Source organism: Pongo abelii, chromosome 9, assembly GCF_028885655.2.
Source record: "Pongo abelii isolate AG06213 chromosome 9, NHGRI_mPonAbe1-v2.0_pri, whole genome shotgun sequence".
NCBI lineage: Eukaryota > Metazoa > Chordata > Mammalia > Primates > Hominidae > Pongo > Pongo abelii.
In genome coordinates this window covers 22,555,747-22,578,126 of record NC_071994.2, presented here as the reverse complement: position 1 = coordinate 22,578,126, position 22,380 = coordinate 22,555,747, and the positions used below count along the sequence as shown (strand labels likewise).

The following is a 22,380-nucleotide window of genomic DNA, read 5'->3' as shown; positions in this document are numbered from 1 at the left end:
CTTTCAATGTCACCACAGCTGCCTCTATCTCTAATCAGGAGTGGCAGGGCAGCAAGGGATAGCAGATGGGACTAATATGAGAGAATGTCTTCATGGGGGGAGGGGACAGTGAGGGAATCCAGCTGTTTTGCCAATGGCCAGTCCCCATCTGTCGTGCTGGAGCCCTATTAACTTCAGTAGGGATGGTACTAGGTTCAAGAGGCTAAAGGAGAGACCAGAGCCAGCAACTGGGACATGAGGTTTTATTGGGAAACTTACACACAGGGACGGCCGGTGGCAGTGGGCTGGACAGGAGAACTGTACAGTCCCATGGCAAGCTGGGCAGGAGAGCCAAAACCGCTTACAAAAAGCATGCAGTTTATACATCATTCTCACTTAGCATCCTCCCCCTAACAACCCCCACCTGATAAGCTTCATTTGGCCCCAAAGAGCTTTGAACCCCTGTACACCCTGCATTCCACAGGATGGGCCAGGGTTCAAATGTTCCTCACAGATAAGGAATGAATCTCCAGGTTGGTCATTCCCGGATTCCTTAGCTCAAAACTCCAAACACACATTTGGGTGCATCTGCCATACAGGACCACTCTCAGGGTATGCTTAAGTCAAGTTATTGCTGTCAGGAGCATCTGCCATACATCGTCACAAACACCCCCAGCTCGGAGGGAGGGGGGTGTGGAGTAGGGTGGGATAGGAGGAATTTTATGCCCATTTTGCATGGGCTGGGTAGGGTAGGGATCTGAAACCCAGCCCAAGACAGAATGGCACAGTGGTTCTCAAAGTGTGGTCCCCGGACCAGCATCCACATCATCTAGGAGCTTGTTAGGATCTTAACCACTTGCAGGATAGAGGGTGTCTCTCTGCGGGTAGGACACACTGCTGGGTTTAAAGGATTCCCCAGCCTCACTTTTCTGACTTGGTGTGGAAATTCTATGAAGGAGACTTTTGCTGAAAAGAGAACATTTTCTGAGCATGTACGGCATTCAAACGGTGGGCCAAATACTTTATGAATGCTGTCACATGTAATTTTCAACAGCCGCTGTCAAGATCGGTATGATTGTTATGGCTGTTTTTACTATTATTCCCTGTTAAGGGCTCATCCCAGAGAGGTTAAGTATCTTGCCTTGTCCTGGGTTTAAAAAGCAACCAGGAAGCTACCTAGGTCTGTGTGATTCTCAGACCACCCTGACTTCTTTACAGTTTGCTCAACAGTGGTTCATGCTTGAATGTGATTCAGAATCACCTGGAGGCCTTATTAGAACCAATTGTCCCACAGTTTTCCATTCAGTAGGTTGGGATGGGGCTTCAAAATACGCATTCCTAACAAGTTCCCAAATGATGTTGCTCCCGGTTCAAGGACCACGCTGTGAGAACTACAGTGCTGGGCTGGGATCCAGCTCCTGCCCTTACTCCACCCATACAAAGCGCTCATAATCATTCCCTCCCACAATGGTGTATTGTGAGATGACAATGTGATAATGGAAGTGAAAGAGCTTTGTCAGCTGCACAGGTGAATGCCCCTGGTCATTAACCAGGTAATCTGCCTGAGGCTAGTCCCCTGGAGCCTGGGAGGGCAGAGGGCTGGGACGCAGGGTGGGCACCGCAGCCACCTAGAGAGCTCTTGCAGCCCACCTCAATTTTGGGCCACTTTTTCTTCAGGGAGAAAAGCCAGCTTTGACGGCTTAGGCCCACAGCCCCTCCTGCCACTCTTCTCATCAGCCCACACCTCCTCCCTCACCTCAGTCAGCTGCTGGGCACTGCCCCAGCACTGGTTGTTCTGGGCTACTTCCCCAGGGGCCAGTCCAGGCAAGCTGGGGCAGCTCAAGCCTGTGACTCAGGACCTGAGGCTGGATCCCGCTCACGCCCGCCTCCATGAGATTCAGAGCCCGCGACTTCCCTTCACTGAGCCTTAAACTGCACATTAGTAAAATAGGCGCAATGAGAGTACCCATGAGTTGTGGGAATTCAAGGGCTAGAACTGTATTCAGAGCTTGGCATAGAGCCTGGCCCCTGGCAAGGATTCAATCAATGGTAGTCAGTATTTTCAAAAAGTTCCTGGGCCCAGGCCGCCTCCTGATAGAGGCCCCGACTTGGGACACAAACCGCTCCCACGCCGTTCCCCGGCTGCACCCGGATACACCCGCCCTGGAATGCCAGCGTGGGGGCCCCAGGGCTACCCGCCCCGAGCTGAGAGGGGCAGGGCAGGGCAGGATTAGGAAGGCGCTGAGCCCGGGCTGGGGCGGGGAGGGGCGTGGCCTCACCCTACTAGGGCCGGGGGATGGGGTAGGCTCGAAGGAGAAAGTGAAGGAGGCGGGGGCGCTGGGAGGGCCCGGGAGGAGACCGGGAGGACGAGGTAGGCGGGAGCTGGGCGGGACCGTTAGGCAGCGCCGTGAGTGGACAGGGCTGGAGCGGGGCGGGCTTCATCCCCCGTGTAACCTGCGGGCGGTACTGCCGGGATAGAGGAGAGACGCCGTAGCGGGGCGGGGCGTCAGCTCCAGCGGGGCCCGGCGGCGGGGCTGGTCGGGGTAGGGCCATAGTGGGCGGGGCCTGGCAGGCGGGAGCGCACCGCCTTCCCAAAGGGCTCGGGGGCGGGGCCGGCGGAGGGAAGCCGAGGGGGCGTGTCCTCTGGGGGCGGGGCCTGCCGAGTCCGCGGCGTTCCCCGGCTGCAGCCGGGAGGGGGCCGAGGAGTGACTGAGCCCAGGGCTGTGCAGTCCGACGCCGACTGAGGCACGAGCGGGTGACGCTGGGCCTGCAGCGCGGAGCAGAAAGCAGAACCGGCAGGTGAGCAAGGGGGCAGCGGGCCGGGGGAGCCTGCCGGACAACCAGAGGCAAAGTTAGTTTTGGCCCCCGCTTCTGCGGTCCGGCTCGGACAACTTTCCTCGGAACTAGTGACAGGTCGGGGCAGCTGGTGGGTGAAAAGGAGCTTTAGCTCCCAGTCCTGAACCCCCAGTTCTCACACTCGGCCGTGCACAGCTGCGTGATCCTGGGTCCGTCCCTCTACCTGGCTCTGGACCTCCCGGGTTCCAGCAGGAGGAAGTGAACCAGGTGAATTCCACGCTCCCGTTGCCCTGTCTCACTTAAAACGCCGGAAGGTGAGAGCTGGCAGGTGAGAGCAGGCTGCAGGTTGCCACAGGTGTTCCCATCGCGTTGCCCTCTGCAGTTTCTCTCCCTGCAAAATGGGACTGAGAGAAGCGAATTGCTTTAAAGAGTGCACTGGTTCCTCGGTTGGGGCTCGAACCCACGAACCCTGGGGAAGAGGAGGCCAAAGCAGGGAGGTTCCATTTCCCGCCTCACCTGCCTCCCACCAATTCTAACAGTTCATCTGAGTCGGACCCCCTAAGACTTCAAGTTGGAAACTCAGTGGGGCTTTTCCAGGTGAGCTGGCCTGAGCAGGAGGTTAGAAACTGGGGAACAGTTCTTACACTGGTGAGTGGGGAAGAGAAGGGAAAACCCCACCAATCCTTGGGCCCAGGGTCAAGCCTAGGGCCCCAGGGGCCCTTGCAGCATACCCAGGGTTAATTTCTTGGCTGACGGGTTCTGTTCCTGGAGGTGGTGGGTGCTCTGTGCTGGGCCCCAGTAGCGGGGCAGTGTAGTTCTGTGGTCAAGGGCTTGGGCTTTGGGATCAAACTGATTTGGATTCCATTCCCTCTCCAAACTTCAGTTTCCTCACCTGTAAAATGGGGATAATGACAATGTCCAATGGCAGGAGCAAGCACTAAATAGAATAGTGTGTATACACTACTTAGCAAGGCGCCAGGAAACCAGTGAGACCTCCCTCTGTGACAGCTGCTTTGATGCGGGTGGGCAGGTGATGGGCTTGCTTCCTATGGGGAATGAGCCTTTTTTTTTTTTTTTTTTGGGAGAGATGGGGTTGGCTACAGCCCCTCCTGACCTTGTGAGAGCCAGAAATTGCCACCTGCCACCAACATCACTCTATTTGAGGGATGAGGACTGTGTCGTCTGGAACAAAGAGTGGCTGAGTTTTCTGTAATGTTGCTTGAGGTTGGTGAGCGTTGAGTTAAATAAGTCTAAAAATGTTTACTGAGCACCTAGAGAGAGCTAGAGGATACAGAGGTGAACTAGCCAGGCCTGAGTTGCTGACAATGAGGGCTCCCCCATCCCTACCATGTCCCTGTAGAGAGGATCGGTCACACCCAGGGTTTATGACCAGATGAGATTTCATGGGTCTGTGCTGCCCTGGTGGCTGGAATCCAGCTATACCATTGCACACTTGGCTTGGGATGGAGGCGAGGGGCAATGTGGGCACCTGATATCTAAGCAGGGTTGGACACCGAAGGACGCTGAAAGTGCTGCATTATGTTGGCTTCCTGCATCTTCTGGGAGATAAGCTGTACAGTATGGAACAAACTGGAAAGTGCTGTGGGACAGAGATGGATTGGCAGCTGCGCTGTGTGCAGGAGACTGTGTGTGTATGTAGGGCAGGGGGAGGTGTTCAGAAGAGTGAGACACTTGAGAAGCCAGGGCAGGGGGTGGGGGTAAGGAGGCTTCCTGGAGGGGGTGAGACTTGAATAGGACTTTCTGCCTGGGCTCCTGGTCCTGGTTTGGCTTGGATCAACATGGGACCACAGTCTCTTCAAGCACTGAAGTGGCATAAATTGGAGTTTGGTATGGTGGGGAGGGAGAGGGTCTGGTAGGTGGTGCCTGAGGTGGGGAGGAGGAGACGTTCATTTCAACAGAGCCTACCTAGTAAGCCTTAATGGAAAGCCCTCCCCACCACCACCCCCCCTTCCTGCTCGATGAATGACAAGCGACCACATAAGGCCTGCACCCTCAGGTTGCTTACCATCCGGGAAGGGGCTTACACAAGAATACTAGGGACTCTGATGCAAGATAAATGAAAAAAGGATTAGAGGGATCTTCAGGGCCTTACAGACTGGGAAGATTTCAGCAGCCAGAATGAAGATGGTGTCTTGAGGAGAGGAAAATGCCTAGGCAGAGGCAGGGAGGTCAACCTGTCCTGAGAATTCTCGAGAAACCTCTAGGTTGCTCATTCTGGCTGAAGTTTGGGACCGTGTGGGGATATGCAGTGGGAATAGTAGGTGGGATCAGCTTACGGAGGGCCTTGAATGCCGGGATAAGAACTTTGGATCTGATTTGCAGAAAGTGGGAGCCATTGAAGGTTTCTGAGGAGAGGAGTGACACAACAGAGCAGCACTTTAGGAAAGTCAGTCTGTACCAGATGTGCTGGGGTGGAGGATCCAGCGGTCAGGGGATAATGAACCAATGGCTGCAGTGACTGGGAAGAAGGGATCTGGGTGGCTTTGGGGATGTCTGCAACTGGGAGTGAAGGAAGAGACACCAGCCACAGGGATAGCAAAGGCACCATTGGAGGGGTGGGAGGGGACTGTTCCAGCACATTTGCACTTCTTTCTCCTCTCCATCCTGTCTGGTGCATAGCAGGGGCTCAGGAAGGTGGCTGAATTGGGTGAGTGGCGGGGTCGCTGGGAGGGTGATGAATGCTGAAGAGGGGTTTGCCCGTGAAGGGGAGGCATCTGGGCCGAAAGGTGGGAGCCTGTGCCAGCCAGCAGTAAGTTTGGGAGTCGGGGGCAGGGTGGTTACAAGAAGTGCCTGCTGATCCCTCCCTCCCATCCCAGCCCAGGGAGGGTAGGGGTGAGAGGTCAGCCATGTGCTATCTCTGGCAGTGGGTGAGCAGTCAGGGCACAAGTTTCCCACAGTAGGGGGACTGGGGCAGGATTTTGGCTTCCCTGGGCTCCTCTGAAGTTTCTGCTATGTGGGGGCGGCCCCCTCTGTCTTGAGGCCTCACGCTTTAGAGGCACAGCCTGGAAGCTCCCACCGGCCATCCCCTTCCACCCTGGGGACCCAAACCTGTTCCCCTAAGGACCAGACAGTCCTCCTTCAACCCATGGCTGAGCAGCCCCAAGTCCTGAGTGTTGCTTCGGATTTGGAGCATCTGGGGCCAGCTGGCACCCCTGATTCTGGCTTGACCTTGGCCTTGGCCTCCTGCTCCAAACCGTTATACCCACTTCCTCCGCCCCATGGGAAGCTCACAGGGGGCGGTTATGACTTAATCCAGAACATCAAACGGCCAGGAGCTGGCTCTCTGAGAGGTGGGAAGGGAGGGAAGAGCCTGGACTGTTTGGCCTGGGCCCCTCCGTGGGACAGGACCCGTTTAATCTCAGCAGGAACTGCCCTACCCACCCGCTTCCCCTCCACTAAGCCGGAGTCTGAGGAGCTGGGAGGGGAAGCCCAGAGGTAAACATGGAGCGAGTGGTGTGGGATGTGTTGCTCCCCTTGCCCCTGACGCTGCCCTGAGAAGAGGCAAACAACCACAGACCCGGGGCCTCTGCAACAGGCCCAGCTGGTGTCTCTCGGAGGCTGGCTGGTTCCTGACTCACCCCCGGGCTTCCCCTTCCACTGCGGTTTTCCTGTCAGCAGCTGATTCACTGTGCTGACATGGACAGGCAGCTGATGGAGGAAAGAGACCTGTGTTCTGGTCCTTGGAGTTGGCTGCTGCTCTGCTGTTTGTATGTCGTGTGACCTTAGATAAGTTCCTTCTCTCTGGGATTCCTTCCCTGACTTGCTGATGCCCCATTCTTTCGTTGGCTCTCGGGGCGTTCTGGGACCTGGGATCTATCCTTTGCAAAGTAGGGCATGTCTCTGAACACACATCCATACTCAGGCGTGCACACACACACAAAAACAACCCCAACACAGAGGAGCTGGGCAGCTCCCCTCAGAGAGCACCTCCCTATTCTTACCTTGTTTCCCCCACCTGAAGCACCTTTATCTACTTTCTGCCTGTTAACAGATTAGGGAGATGATGGTACGGCATGGTGGTAAAGCGCTGGACTTTAGGGTTGAGATCTCGGCCCTGCCAATTTCTAGCTACGTGACTCCGAGCCTCAGTTTTTGAACATGCAAATGGGGATGATAATGGTCATGACTTCATAGGGCATGAGGAGAAGACAAAAAAGTGCACATGAAACGCTTAATATTGTTATACCTAGCACATAGTAAATGCTCAGTAAAGGAGAGCCGTTGTTGTTTGCTGCATCTGGTTGGTCTTTCAAGGCTGGTGCCAGGCTCCTTCTCAGGCCCCCAGGGACACTCTCAGAACACCTTCCTTCTGCACAGGGCCTCTGTGCCTCTCCAATATGTGTGTGCCCCAAGACGCCAGTCATGTCTGGCTATGTGGGGCTCTCTGGCTCTTCCTGGGGGTGGCTGGGTCTCCTCACTGTGACACTCAGCTTCCTGAGGGGCAGTAGGTCTGAACATCGCTGGCTGCCTTTCCCAAGCCCCTCATTGCCCTTCACCTTCTCCTCTGTGCTTGTCTACACTGCATACCCTCCTCTTTGATCCCACTGCTTTGTGGTGTATGACGTGTTTCCATGAGCTCTCCTGGGCAGGCACTGCCCTGTCCTGTATGTGTCTCTGATTCCTGGCATACAGCAGGCACTTGGGGATCGATGACTGAATGAATAGGTTAGTGGTTCCCTTGGGTGAGGCCGGGGGTATCAGCAGGACCCAGCTTAGTGCCAGATACCAGGTGACTCCTTGGCAAAGGCGGAACCAGGAAGCAGGACCTGGATGCCGCTGCCTGGCGCTTCAGGCCTGTGGGCCCCACTTCTGCAACCTGGATCCAGGGAGATAGGAATGCACTGTCTGTCCTGGAATTGCTTTCAGCAGAGCTTCTGCTTCTCTTCCGATGCCTGGCCTTTACCCTCCTGAGAGGGGAACAGCATGACTTCCTTCAGCCCTAACCCAGTGAGGGGCCACTCTGGCCTTTAGTGAACTCTGACTCAGCTAGAAAGAGCATCTTGGAGTCAACAGTTGTTTGTGGAAGGTGCTGCTATCCTGTGGGGACTCAAGCTGGGGCCTGGAGAAATGGGACGGTGGCCTCCAGGAAGCCCATCCTGGACATCATCCATGCAGACCCCCAGGTGGGCAGCTTTGGGAAGCCCCACTCTCCCCTCTGACCTCCTACCCTGCAGCAGCAGGTTTTGCCTCTTCTCCGCCGCCCCCCCACCCCAACTTGACTTTCCCTGCTGTGTGGAAGGGTGATCTGGCGTGGGAGTTGCTCAGAGTTCTGGGCCTTGGCTCTCAGGGTCAATGTGGAGAAGTGAACAATGCCCTGGGGGCTGGGCATTAGGAAGCCCGGGTTCAAATCCTGGCTCTGCCATGGAGCTACATCGTGACCTTGGCCAGAGAGGTGACTTCTAGGCTGGTTTTCTTCCTTTTAGGCAGCAAGTGTTCCAGAAGCCTTCCTGAGTCCCAGCTGGGCTTGGGCCCGGGGGAGTGGGGAAGAAAGCCTAGGCAAGATCACAGACTCCGGAATCAAATTGCCTAAGGATGATTCCTGCCTTTGCTACTTACCAGCTGGGTGTGACTTTGTGTCTTACCCCTCTGTGCATCAGTTTCACCATCTATAAAATGGAGACAATAATAGTACTCATCTCATAGGGTTGTTTGAGAATGATATAGAGCTAATGCATATGAAGCATTTAAGACAGTGCCTGGCACATAGTTAGTGCTATATATGTTCCTGCTGTTTTTTGTAGTGTTTATTTATTTTTTATTTTTTTTGAGACAGAGTCTCACTGTATTGCTGAGGCTGGAGTGCAGTGGTGCAGTCTTGGCTCACTGCAACCTCCACCTCCCGGGTTCAAGTGATTCTCGTGTCTCAGCCTCCTGAGTAGCTGGAATTACAGGCATGCACCACCACACCAGGCTAATTTTTGTATTTTTAGTAGAGATAGGATTTCACCATATTGGTCAGGCTGGTCTCAAACTCCTGGCCTCAAGTGATCCTCCAGCCTTGGCCTCCCAAAGGGATTACAGGCATGATCTACTGTGCTCAGTGTTTTTGGTAGTGCTGTTAATAGGAAGCAGGATGTAAGTCTTTGAAGAGCTTGAGTCTGGAGATCAGGGGACCTGGGCTCTGTTCCCAGCTCATCTTTTACTTGCTGTGTTACCTTGGGTAAGTTATAGCCCTTCTTGGGCTACAAAACTATATTATCTTGCATTTGCTGCACTTGGCTTTTGTAAGTGAGGCACATGTGATGCCACAGTGGACGGCTGCAGGGTTTTATTCATGGGAAGGACTCCTGGGGGCCTGGCTTATTCTCCTGCAGCCTAGGAAGGAAGGCTGTAGGTGGGCAGGTCCCCGCTGCTGCCCTAAAGCATTGCAGAGACTGAATGGCAGAGCTGCTCCCCTGCAACTCTACTCTATCAGGCCAAAATGTAGGCAACTACATGTAATGTACCCGTTATGAAATACAATTATATAGATTAGATTACAGATCTTTATTATCTTTTTACTTTCCCCTATTTTCCAAATCTATAGTGAACCCACATTTTTTTATGCTCAAGAAAAAACCCATTCATACAATGAAGCTATAAAAAACATACCACACATATTTGAACAAAAATGTATTGTATGAACTTGGGATCATATTGAAGTTCTTTTTGTGAATAAATCATATTTTTTTCGAAGGAGGGATGGGATGTTGGTTTGAAGTGAATATCAATTTGTCAAGCCTCAGAAGACTTGGAGGGAGTGCCTATGGTAGGAGTGTCTATGGCCCAGCCGTCCAGGCTGGGAGACAAGAGTTAGATGTGAATAGGAGTGTAATCCGTCTTCCCATGCGGTGGACACACCCTGAGCATTGGGTGGTGTGTAGAAAGCTTTTGAACAGTAGTTGAGATCAAGTTCCTTAATGAGCATTCTGAGCCTCAGTTTCCTCATCTGTGAAATAGGGATGGGCTGCTGTGAGGGTTAAATGAGCTAAACACACATTGAAGATGGAGTTCTAAATGGAAGCCGGCGGAAGAAGGTGACTTTACATCCGGGGCCCAGAGGGCTTGCTGACTGGCCTGTCCTGGACCTGGCAGAGTTACCCGTCCCGCCACAGGACGTGCTGGACAGGAGCCGGCCTCCTGCAGGACCAGGTAGCAGGAGCAGAGAACAGCCCAAATAGAACTCTCCCTGCGGGCAACTTGGCTCTGCGAGGGGCGGGGCCCCACTGAGTCTGCCCTACGTGTCTCTAAGACGAACCAATCATAAGCCTCCCGGGGCGTGGCGTGAAGCGGGGGAGTTGGTTGGGGAGCGCAGAGCAAGGCCTGAGGTGTTTCCCTGGCAGAGGTCCCTCCACTGGGAAACAAATGTAGAGGGGAGTATGTGTTCCCACGTGTACACATAAACTGTTTTGAATGATACCTGGTATGAAGTAAGCACTCAATAAATGTTTGTTGTTGCTGATAATAACAATTGGTAAATTATACTAGTACAGTTGGAAAACCACCTCCCACTCACTGTCTTAAAAGGTGGAATATAAGAACGCTTTTGCAGTGGGGCCTATGAGACATCATCGTATATAGAGGAAATAGAAACTTAGCAGGGGAGGTTTGATTTATCTGAGGTCATGGAGCAAGTGGGTGTCTAGGCCTTGAGTCACCTTTGGACATGTAGATAGCCCACCTCCCTGACCCCTGGCCTTTCTGAACACACAGCAGTGGAGTAACTGAGGCAGGGAGGATGTGTCCTCTGCTCTGAACTAGTCACTTGTTTTCCATCCGAAAGCCCCTCTTATCTGCTTTCTCTGCCCCACACCCTCTCCTGGCAGGGTTTAGCAAGTCTCCTTGTTTGCCAGGAGACGGTATAGCATGGCAGTATGGTTCTCAAAATGTGTGCCTATCAGGAATCCCTAACCATCCCTGCAAGTTGCAGTCAGGGAACCACTGGGGCTGTGCCTACAGCTTGGGGTTCTTCTAGCTTCTCAGGCATTGATGTCAGCCAGGCCTAGCTATGGGCACAGTGTCTGCTCACCTCTGGGCAAGTTTCTTGGCCTCTCAGAGCCTTGAGTTTTATGAGGATTAAATGAGATAATGCTGGTAAAATGCTTCGTGGCAGGCCCAGGGAAGAGTGCACCCTCAATGAAGCCAGAGGATAAGGGTGGTGATGATGAGCAAAGGCTGCTCCTGTCAGTACTTCGGGGGAAATGATAGGGAGTCTTCCTGTCCAAAGGCTGAGGTCCCCTATCTGGAGTGAGGGAGCTTTCCAGGGTTGCTTGAAGCTCTGCTGGGGGGTCAGCAGAAGACTTAGATTCTCTGTAGTCTTGGTCCCCAGACTATCTGAGCCCAGCCTTGACCTGGGTGCTCTTGGCATAGAGTTGAGGGCAAAGTTGAGGGCTTACGTCTAGAGTCACAGGATCTTGGTGTTGTGAGAAGCTCTGTGGTCCATCCAGTCAACCTACCTGCCCAGTCTGATCCCATGGGCCACATCCAGCCTTTGCTCACACACCTCAAGGCTTGGAAAGCTCATGATTTTTTATTTCTGGAAAGAGCTGACTCTTAGAAAATAGGGGATAGAATCTGAGCAAACCCACCCACCCTTGGCTTCCCCGTGTTGATCCTGATCTTGCTTGTTGGAATTACACACAATGTGGAAACTCCCTGGTGGGACCAAATCTTGTAGCAGAAGACCCCAGGCCAGCGATTCTGACATAGGAAGGAGATTTTTCTTTTAAAAACTTTATCTAAACCAAATGGCTACCCCAAAAAACCCCCCAAACTTTCTGATTATTGAAGAAAGAGGGGTTTTTTTGTGTGGAAAAATTCAGGCGGTAAAGAACAGACCTGCAGGAGGAAATAACTGCTCAGAGATAACTGCTGTGAACAGTTTGGTGTTTTGGCCTTAAAGACACACACATACAAGATTGGGATTGTACCACACAAACCACTTCCTGCACTGCCACTTTTGACTGAATGCTGTATAGGGAGGGTTTTCCCATGTGATTGAGCATTCTTCTCCAGCAAGTTTCCCAGCTCTGTAGTATTGCACCATAGGAATCGTCTGTGACCTGGTTAAGCATTCCCCAGCCATTGCACATTTAGGCCCTTTGAATTTTTCATTAGTATCCACATTGCTATAATGATCGCCTTGTCCCTATGTATATTTTGTACTCAACTATAATGAGCTCCATGGAATGAATTTCTAGAAGTGGCTTTCCAGCTCAGATGGTTTTTAAACTCAGGGTCAGAGGACCAGAATCTCCCACCATAACCAGTCCCCCAATTTTGCTTCAGCTCTACTGGTGGGAGAGCGTTCTGTCTGTCCCTAGTGCTAGTTGGCCCACCCACAGGAGGAGGAGGAGCAGGCTTTTAGGGTATGTGTATCTGTGAAAGAGAAGGAGATGGAGAAAGGCAGATAGATATAGGGGAGTGTTTTCTCTTCAATTACAGTCTGACTTTTGACCCTCTCCTCTCTGGGAGCCTGTGGTGTCATTAACTAATCATGGGCTCTCTTTACTATTTAATGACCTCTCCCCACAGTGACTCCTTCCTCCCCAACAGTCTCCTGGAAAGGAGGAGGTGGGAAGATGAGTCAGTGGGGGAAAGTTTCTCCTGAGTGGGTAGTGGGTGCTGCGGTGGTTCTCAAACTCTGACATGCATCAGTCCCTTGGATGGCTTATGAAAGCACAGATTGCTTGGCCCCACCCCCAGGTTTCTGATTCTGTGGGTCTGGGATACTGCCTGAGAATGTGCATTGCTAACACGTTCCCAGGGGACGCTGCAGCTGCTGGCCCTGGACCACACTTTGGGTACCAGTAAAGTAGTGGGATGGGGCAGGGTGGGGTTCTGTGGTGAGTTTCAGCTCCTGGTGTTGCTGACAGTAGGAACCTTGTCCTGTTTAATAAAGGCTCATCTTGTGAGGCCTGAACTCACCTTCCCCTCCTGCCCCCACCTCACCACCCCTTCTCCCATGTGTCCTTTGTATATATTGGGAACTTTCTGTACAGGAGGACAAGAGGATTATCAGCATCCCCGTTTTACAGAAAGGAAAATTGAGTCTCTGACAGGTGACCTGCTGTGTCTAAGGATGTTGAAAGTAGGAGGGCTAGTACTGGAACCCTGGCGCTGTCACGTTCCCCACCTCGACTTCTCCAGTGCCGGTCTGGTGCGGAAGCAGAGATGCCTTCCCTGACCACTGCACCGGCCCCAAGTGAGGGGCCTGGGGAGGCAGGTTCCTCCACACCATCTCTGCGCTAGGATCTTGCTCCCCTTCTTATCCCCCGACTAACTCTTCAGTAACGTGATCTTCTTCCAAGGTCTAGTGTTCTCCAGCAGTTTATGTTCCCAGTTGTTGTTCTGGGCAGGTTTTCCAGGAAGCCAGGAAGTTTCTCCTGTCAAGCCTGGGCTTCATCTGGCAGGCACAACAGAGGGAAAAGAGAAAAGCCTCAGTTGTTGAGCATCTAATGTGTACCAGGCTCTGTCCTGGGCACTTTGCAGCCATGATGTCAGGCCACCCCAGGTAGGGGTTAACATCAGGTCCCATTGTACACATGAGGAAACTGAGGGTCCAGGAGGTAAAACAACTTACTCAAGGTCACAGAACTGAAAGGGGCAGAGCTGGGCTTTTGATTTCAAACTCAAGGCTGGGATCTGGTCTGGGATGGCAGCAGGTCCTGTTCTGGAGGGAGCCAGGATATGGAGTAAGCAGCCTCTGCCCCAGCCGCCATCCACGCAGAGACGGTCAGCCCAAGGGTCAAAGCTCTCTTGGGATTCAGGGTCTTGCAATGGGAGGGCATTGGCTGGTCACCGGGAGACCCCTTTCAAATCCTGCTCTGCTGCTGCCTGGCTGTGTGGCCTGGGGGCAAGTCACTGCCCGGTTTGGGACATCTGAGTCCTCCTTTCTCATAATGATCCCTTATGCTTTATAGCTCTTGGCAGTGGACATTTTCTCATGTACTTATTCCCAGTCCCTCAAGTCTTCCAGCACCCTGTGAAATAGGGCGGGCATTATTACTAAGCCCATTTTCACAGAGGATGAGGATGACAGGGCAGTGAGTTGCCCAGGATCCCGTGGGCGGTTGAGGGATGGTACAAGAGCTAAGACTGGAACCTGGGTTGTCTTTGCTGCCCATCTTGAGCCCAGCCCCTAAGATGGGAGAACTCTCTCTCTATTCTCAGCCTTAGGATGAAGGATCCCAGGTCTCTTAGCTGGGCTGGTGGGTCCTGGGTGCAAGGGGCCCAGGATCCCAGGAAGGGCTGGCCTGGGATCTTCACTGTTGGCCAAGAACCCATGGGGAGGCAAGATAGGGTAGTCCAGGCTGTCTCTGTTTCTGACTCCTGCCCAGGCCTTGCACGTGAGGTCCTTGGTGCTGCGGGGAAGGAGGGATTCAGCCCAGGTTTTCCTCCCAGCTCAGCTGCTTGCTTCTCCTGGGAACTGTGCTTGTCCTCTAAAATGTATCCTTCAGAATTTTCCAGACTCTCACACATGGGTGCCTGGGCCCTGCAGTTTCACCTGGATGCCATCACTTCCTCCTAAGTCTTCCTCATTCTTCTACACCTGGCTCCAGCCACCTTCTTCCCTCGGGGAAGCCTTGCTCCTCTGGCCAAGCCAACTCACCTCTCTCGGGTTCTGTGCAGTGGGCAAACTGGCTGACCGGGTTGGTTAACTCCCCAGTGAGGCATGAGAGCAGGGCCTGTGGCTGGTGTGGGTCCAAGCCCCTGAAGGGTCTGGCAGGGCATGCAGCTGAGTCTGTGCATGCTAGGGAAAGGTTAGCCTCAGACCTGTAACTCTCAGGCTTGTGACTTTCAGCAAGTCACTTATCTTCTCTGAACCCTGGTTTCCTTCGTTGAAAAGTAAGAAAGCTACTTTCCTCGTTGATAGCTTCTGATACTTGTAGGAGATAAAGTGCAAAACATCTAGCACTGGCACCTGGGGGTTTATGGCACTCAGGAAATGCCAGTCCCTCATCTTCCCTGCAGTGGGCTCAGGCTATGTTCTGCCTCCACCCACCCCAACCCTCTTGAGTAGGGCGCCGGGTTGGGCCTTGGCCTAAGGCCTGAACTATAGGTAGCTCTAGGTAGGGGGTGTCCTCGGCAGATAATGGGCCAAGAATTGGCCACAGGGACAGAATCAGGCTGATTTAATCAGACTCTGCCAGTTCCAACTTGTGATCCTCCCTGGGCACATTTCTAACCTCCCCGAGCCTCAATTTCCAGATCTGTAGAAAGAGATACTCTGTCTCCTGTGTTCTCAGGGTCACACATGATCGGCAAACAGGAGACCAGGGGATGGGGCCCAGGCGACCTGAGGGTGGCCTCCCAGGAGGCTTGGGTCAGGCCAGTGGCTGCTTATTTACATATCAGTTTTCCTACTGGGGAACAAATAGTCCCCTTTTCCTCTGGACACCCGGAGGCTCTCCAGGCCCGTATGCTCTTAGTGCAGTGCCTGGTTTGCTGGGTTGCCCAGGAAAGGAGGCAGCCTCTCTCTGAGCTCCTATATTCCTGTGGGAAGAGAGCCAGGGAGCCAGCCCAGGTGTGAGGCCCTGCCTGGTTCTATCTGAGACCATGATGGTGTCGCCACATGTCCCATGCCTGGCCTCTGGGGACAGACCCCTTCCTATAGCGCCTAGCACCTTTCCTTCTCACCTCTGTCTGTACATCTATACACCCCTCTTCTAGCTCCGTGTGGCCCAGGACCTTCTCACAGCGATAATGATCACCACACTTCCCTTTATTGTGTGTATTGCTCCTCAAACCACACACCTCCCTAGGACAGGAATGAACCGTTACTACCCAGAGAGGGGAACTCGCCCAAGGCCCACAGCCGGGCTCACTATCCTCTCTGCCTGCCCCAGCTCTCAGTGGATGCCAAATTCTTGGCTGAATCCATCAGCGATGGAAAGTTGGTTGGCCCTGGGAAGAGGAGGGGCTGGCAGATGGCTAGGTCCAGGACTGGACCAGGGGGGATGAGGTCCCAGATTTCCACCCTGCATTAGGATCTGCCATAGGGACTGTCCCCACTGCACAGATAGGTAAGCTGAGGTTTGGGGAAGGGGAGTGATTGATCACAGCCTAGAGCTGGCTGGGCTCGTTCCCCTTCTCTCTTCCTCCCCGTGGCCCTGAGTTGCTCTAGTGGAGGGGATTGGATGGGGCTGTTTGGGACCCAGATGTTCATTTTGTCTTAGCCGCTGCCAGCTGAGGTCAGGTCCCTTCTGTCTGCCTCAGCTTCCTTAGGGGGCTGAGAATGGCTGGCTCAGAGCACTGCAGTGCCCTTTCTCATCATAAAGACCTGGCCAGCAGCCTGCTCAGGAGTCACATTTGGTGGGGTAGGGTTTTTTCTCAGGGCACAGCGCCGCTGCTCCTAGAATCTGGAGGAGGCCGAGGCTGAGAAAAATGTGCTGGGGAAGGGTCATTGTTAATGGGAGGTAGGGAGGGGGCAGGGTAGGTGAGGCTAGAGGGTGGGCCCATTCCTTCGGAGGCCACAGGGGAGGCAGGACTCTTGGCTACAAAACAGGGGGAGATAGAACATGCAGGGCAACCTCTGGGGTGGCCCCAGAGCAGGAGCTGGGGAGCTGGCCTGGCTCCAGGGGTGGGTGTGGGATCCTCCTGGGTCAGCAGGGCCTGCACTTCTGGGCCGGCCTCACTGCAGGCTCCCCTAGACTTCCTGGTGAGACCTGACAGGGCCGCAGGGTCTGCAGGTTCATGCTCCAGGGGATCAGAGGCTCCCTTCACCCTCGAGTCTATCCGTGTCTTAGTCTCCCTGTCCCTGCCTCTCTCACTCTCCCCTCTGTACCTTGCTCTGCCCAAGCCCCTCAGCAATCTCAGAGGAGAGGCCCAGGGAGCCCTGGGGAGGGAGCCCTGACAGGCCCGTGCTGGTTTCCTTTTGTTACCAGTGTTCCTGCCGCAGCTGCCAAGTGTCTGGGCTGGTTAAATGGCCGCTTCCCTGCCTGGGAACCAGGGGCCCTCTGTGGGAAGCACAGCCCCTTCATTCCCGGCTTGGCAGGCCCAGATCTCCGCAGTAGACCATGGAAGTGGGTCTCTCAGGGCCATCCCTCGCAGGAGCTGGGCTCCCGTCATGGAGAGGGCTCAGTACGCTGGAGAATGGGGCCTGTGGGCTGGGTGAGGTTGCCTCAGACACTCTGGGTATTCCAAGGCTCTCAGGATGTTAAAGGGAGAGACTTGGATGATCACAGAGACAGGGAGTGACAAGGAAGAGGGAATGGCTCCAGGGAGCCACAGACAGAGATAGGGACCCTCACAGAAGGGAAGAGACAGGTGAGGGAGAAGAACTTCAGAGAGGGCTGAGGCCCCACAGAGCCCTGCCCTGCCGTCTCCTTCTCACCTGGGCTGAGCTGCCTCCAGCTAGCTCTCAGCCAAGAAGGCTCCCCACCCCCAAGTTCTTGTAATTAGAGACTTGCCCCTACCCTCCACACTGGCCCATCTCTCTGTGTTTTCACCCAAGGATCTATGGAGACAGAGTCCCTGTACCTATGTGCATCACTTTGCCTTCACTCTGTCCCACTTACTCCTCTCTCTGCCCATCAAATACTCCTAAAGGCCTGCAGAGTACTGAGAACTATAGCCTTGGAAGGCAGGAAGGATTAGCCCATTGGACAGATGAACGAACTGAGGCTCGGAAAAGTTAAATGACAGTTAGGAAAGGATAGACAGGCCAGGTGTGGTGGCTCACGCCGTAATCCCAGCACTTTGGGAGGCTGAGATGGGTGGATCACTTGAGATCAGGCTGGTCTATGTAGTGAAACCCCGTCTCTATTAAAAATACAAAAATTAGCCAGATGTGGTGGTGTGCGCCTGTAATCCTGGCTACATGGGAGGCTGAGGCAGGAGAGTCTCTTGAACCCGGGAGGCAGAGGTTGCAGTGAGCCGAGATCATGCCACTGCACTCCAGCCTGGGCGACAGAGTGAGACTCTGTCTCATTTAAAAGAAAGGGTAAACAGAACCAGGGTTTGAATCTATGTCTGTCTGATGTCTATCCTAAATTCTCATGATGAGATAATTAGGGCTGCCATATGGTGTTGCCTGAAAGTCTGTGCTGGAGAATGTTTTGGAAAGGCTGCCTTGAGGAGGTGGCATTTCAGCAGCCCTGTCTCTATCTTCCTGAGCTCAGTGCCTAGGGAGGGTATGATGTGACAAAAGGTTTGCCTGTTGCCATGTGGGGTCCCTGATTAGAGTCCCCCTCCCTCTCTCTAATCACCCTACTCAGGGCCCACACCCTTTTGTTAGCCACCTACTCCAGCTGGCTAGGCTCTGGGATCAGTGTGCAAGCTGGTCACTGGTGCCTAATGTCGCCCCAGAGTGGCTTCAGCTGGTTGGGTTTGGAAGCTGGGCCCTAAGACCCAATTAATCTAGGCTGGGCCTTGGTGGGGTAATTTTCATTAGCTGTCATTTACAACTTTGTTTCTGCAGGCAGCATGGTGTGACAGTAAAGCTCAGGGGCTCTGGGAGGGTCAGATGTTGGGGTTCAACTCTCTGCCCAACCAGCAAGGTGACCTTGGGCAAGGCCCCTGACCACCCTGAGTCTCAGTTTCTGCAGTTGTACAATGGGGTGATGAGCAGTGGCTTATCTCATAGGATCATTGCAGGGATAAACTGAGCCACGTGAAGGACTTGGCACAATGTCTAGCTAGTAATCATGCAAACATGTTTGCGTTTGTCATTGTTAAACACTTGAGTCTGTGTTCTAGAGAGCCCCCTTTGTCCTTCAGAGGGAGATGGAGTCAGCAGGCTGCTTTGTATAATTGCTCGCGTTCATGTCTGAGCCTCTCCAGACTGGGTGCTCCCTGAGGGCAGGGATGGGTTGGAGTCATCTGTTTCCTGTTTCACTCCAGCTCTGGGCCAACCTGGAGTGGGGATTCAGTGAACTGCAGTGGATGGTGGCTCAGGACAGAAACTGAGCACAGAAGGGCCACTTGGGAGGCCCCTGGGAGGGCAGCCCCTCAGACCCTCTGGATCATGAGCTGTGTACTCTAAGAGGAGAGTGTGCGGTTCCCTATGAGGTCCACTCTGAGGGCTAGGCCTGGTTCCATGTGCTGTTCTTCCATCTCGGCCCTCTGTGTCCACCTTCTTCATGGCTGGCTGGTGAAGGGAGAGAATTCTGAAATGCTGTGTGTTTGCTAAACCTGCAGGTGCCTGGCCTCACCCCCAGATGCTCTGATTTCACAGCCCTAGGACCAAGGCTTTGCCCCTTTAACACCTGGCTGCAGTGACCACCCTCTCTGCCTTGAGATTGCCTTGATGGTGGGAAGTAATGTCACAAAGTCAGTAGGATATTGAACTCCAAAGTCAGAGAGTCTCGAGGGCAGAACTCAGCTGCACCACTGTCCCCTGTGTGACCAGGGCCAGTGCCGCCACCCTCCTGAATCCCAGTGATCCTTCCTGGGGTTTGGGGGCTGAATGAGATAAGATCAGTGAAGCAACACTCCCATGTGGATGCTTTCATGAATGTTCCTTTTGTTCCTAGGTCTTTCCTCTGCCCAACCTCATTTCAAGTTCTTGGGTGGTAATGATCTCCCTGGGGCAGTCTGCAGGAACGCTGTGTCCATCACATGCCTCAAGGGACAATCTTTATGCAACTTCATTGCTCTGGGACCTAACAGGACCTCTTCCCAGAATCCTCTGCCTCTGTCATGCTTACAACCTTGGGTTTGGCACGCTGATTCTGGTTTCCTCTTGGAGGGCCCTAGATAGCCTGTTTTACAGATGAGAACACTGAGGCTCAATGCAGGTAGGCAGCTTGCCAGAGGTCATGTGGATACTGAGAAATGAGATTTGGAATTTAGATCTCTCTCAGGGCCCATACTATCATCTGCTTCATTATTCTGCCTCCAGTTGTGGCACTGGGAGAGGGCCTCAAAAGGTGGCTGACCCCTGAGACCCCACCTGGGAATCCTGTTGTCAGGGCCTCTGGAATCTGGGGCTTCTTGCAACCTCTCTTTAGCTCCTAAATATCCCTCTAGGTTAGAGCTTTCCGATCAATGAGCTGTTGAGATGGTTATCTCTGGAGCCCTTGAGAACAGAGCCCTGGGCTAGTAACCTCAAGCCAGATGTAGTTCTATCTGTCCATCCCAGTGTGCTGAACAAATACGTATGCTTCTCAACGTGTATCATGATGCCAGACAGGCTGGGAAACACTGACTGCCCTACCCAATCCCCTCCCTATCCCCCAACATACACACTGAACTTGCGCATTCACCAGAAGGGGCGGGGGTAGGGGTTCGTTTTCTTCTCTGGGCATCAGTCATCATCTGAGAAGTGTGGGCTGAGCTAGTGATGTCAAAGGCCATTCTGGCACTGTGAATCTGAGTGTGAGTCTTGGCACCTAGCATTGGGAGGGAGTGGGGGCTGTCTGGGGCCCAAGCAGCTGGCTAAGAAGCCAAAAACAGTCAAGCAAGGGAGCTGTGGAAAGCAAGAGGTCAGAGGCTATGGCTCAGCCTCAGCTTGATTCTTTGGCTGCATGGGGTCCAGGCAGGAATGCTGGAGGGCTCCAGGTATCTGCTGGTTCCCACTCTGCACCCTCCTGTCAGAGCGGCCCCTTTCTTTATCTAAAGGCCCTCCAGTCTTACTGCTACGGTTTCAAAGCAAAACCTCCTGAGAAGGGCCACATCTGTCAGCCTCATCAGCCAAACTGAAGGATGTCCCAGTCAGGATTAGGTGGAGCTGCTCTTTTCCTTCCTGAAAGGAAGCTGAGAGTCAGGCCTCAGGGATCTGGGGTAGGGTCAGGGGATCAGACAGCAGGCAGCAGAGGTGTGGAAGGGTGGGACGGTGGGCTGCACCATTTACCTTGTTCATTTGGGCAGCAGGTGAAGATGAAAGAGCTTTCAGCTCTCTAAAATCAGACCTGAATTTTAATCATAGCTTAGCCACTTGTGTGGCCTTAGGCAAGTCACTGAACCTCTGAGTCTCAGTCCCTCTATCTGTTAAATGGGGATAATAATCTCTCAATAATCTCTCGTTTAATAATAATCCAGGGTGTTATGGAGATTGCATGGGATACAGTGGGTAATGGCATAATATTCGGGGATGGCTGCTGGCCTGTGTTGCTCTTGGACCCCTGGCCTCCTTTCCCCAAGTGTCAGCTGTCAATCCCAGCTCTCTCAGGAGAGAGGGAGCCTGTCTCACTGGCTCGTGGGATCCTGCGACAGGGGGCTCTTCCTTAATCTCTAAGACAAACAGGGAGGCACTCTGGGCTCTGAAATCCTGTGATTCCTGGGAAGGTCTGATTTGGATGTGTTTCTTCCCACTTTGGTGGCAGTGGTAGTGGCGGGATCTCCTCACTTTGTGGCGAGGAGCTGACAGTGACCCCAAAGCTCCTTCCATGTCGTTTCCTGCTCCTCCAACAATCCCATGAGATGGGGATCCCACCAGCATCTTGGTGTTAGAGGTGGGAATGTTGGGGCTTAGAGGGGTTTAGTAACTCACTTGCTCAAGCTCACACAGCTAGGAGGAAGCAGAGCTGGGACTGAAGCCTAGGATTCTGTTTTTGTTTTTGTTTTTGTTTTGAGACAGAATTTTGTTCTTTTGCCTAGGCTGGAGTGCAGTGGCAGGATCTCCGCTCACTGCAACCTCTGCTTCCCAGGTTCAAGCAGTTCTCCTGCCTTAGCCTCCTGGGTAGCTGAGATTACAGGCACCCGCCACCATGCCCAGCTAATTTTTTGCGTTTTTAGTAGAGATGGAGTTTCACCATGTTGGCCAGGCTGGTCTCTAACTCCTGACCTCAGGTGATCTGCCCGCTTCGGCCTCCCAAAGTGCTGGGATTACAGGTGTGAGCCACTGTGCCTGGGCCAAACCCTAGGCCTTAAAGGAAACCTGAGGCCCTCGTCCTGCTTATGCTCACTCTTCTCCTGTCGCCCAGAGTAGCAGCTATTTTTTTTTCTGGTGGGTGGGGGTTAATATCAACAATAAGAGTAAGACCAGAGATTGAAAAATAAGATAGTGAGAGGTCAAAAAGCCAGGCCCTGGTCCTGGTGTCAGCGGGGATTTCAGGAAACACATTACCTGTCAAACATGAAAACAAACACAGCCGTCTGTGCCCAGCCTCTTCCCGTGGGTGATCAGGACAAAGTCCAGAGGACCAGAGAGCTGGTGGCCAAGAACCAGCTTGCAGGTGGAGTGCCTACATATGAGCTGGCATCCAGGGCACAATAGCCCGGCCAGGCTTTCTCACTCCACTTTCTGCCCGACTGGGCAGACCGAGCTCCCACGGGATCGGATGCCCAACTCACCAAACTGGCTGGACCTCTGAGTCTCAGGCAGTTCCCAGTGGCACAGCCTGGAGGCTAGAGGCAGAGGCTCCTCCTTCCTTAGGTGGCCCAGCCTGGTCCTACTTCTCCCCCAGCCCCTTACCCAGGAGCAGTAGTGGTCATCTTCTGGCACGGAGCCTCTCCAGGGTGGGCACATGGCTGGAGACTGGATCAGGCCTCAGAGGGCTTCAGATTGTTGGTCAGGAAAGCAACAACTTTTCCAGATCATCATCATCATCATCATAGTTGGTAACATTTATCTGACATTTACTGGGTGCCAGGCACTTTATAGATACAAACTCTTTAAGCCTGACCACAACCCATTATTAAGTTCATTTTACAGGTGGGAAA

The 22,380-nt window shown here is 53.5% G+C and overlaps 1 protein-coding gene across 1 annotated transcript in view; it reads left to right on the top strand.

The window, feature by feature from the left end:
• The first annotated feature begins 2,617 nt into the window (after positions 1–2,617).
• The window catches only part of CD82 (CD82 molecule), a 54,661-nt gene continuing 34,898 nt past the window's right edge, over positions 2,618–22,380 (top strand). Inside the window, exon 1 of the mRNA XM_002821844.6 lies at positions 2,618–2,778. The gene's annotated coding sequence lies outside the window, so the exon portion shown is untranslated. The remainder of the gene's footprint in view (positions 2,779–22,380) is intronic.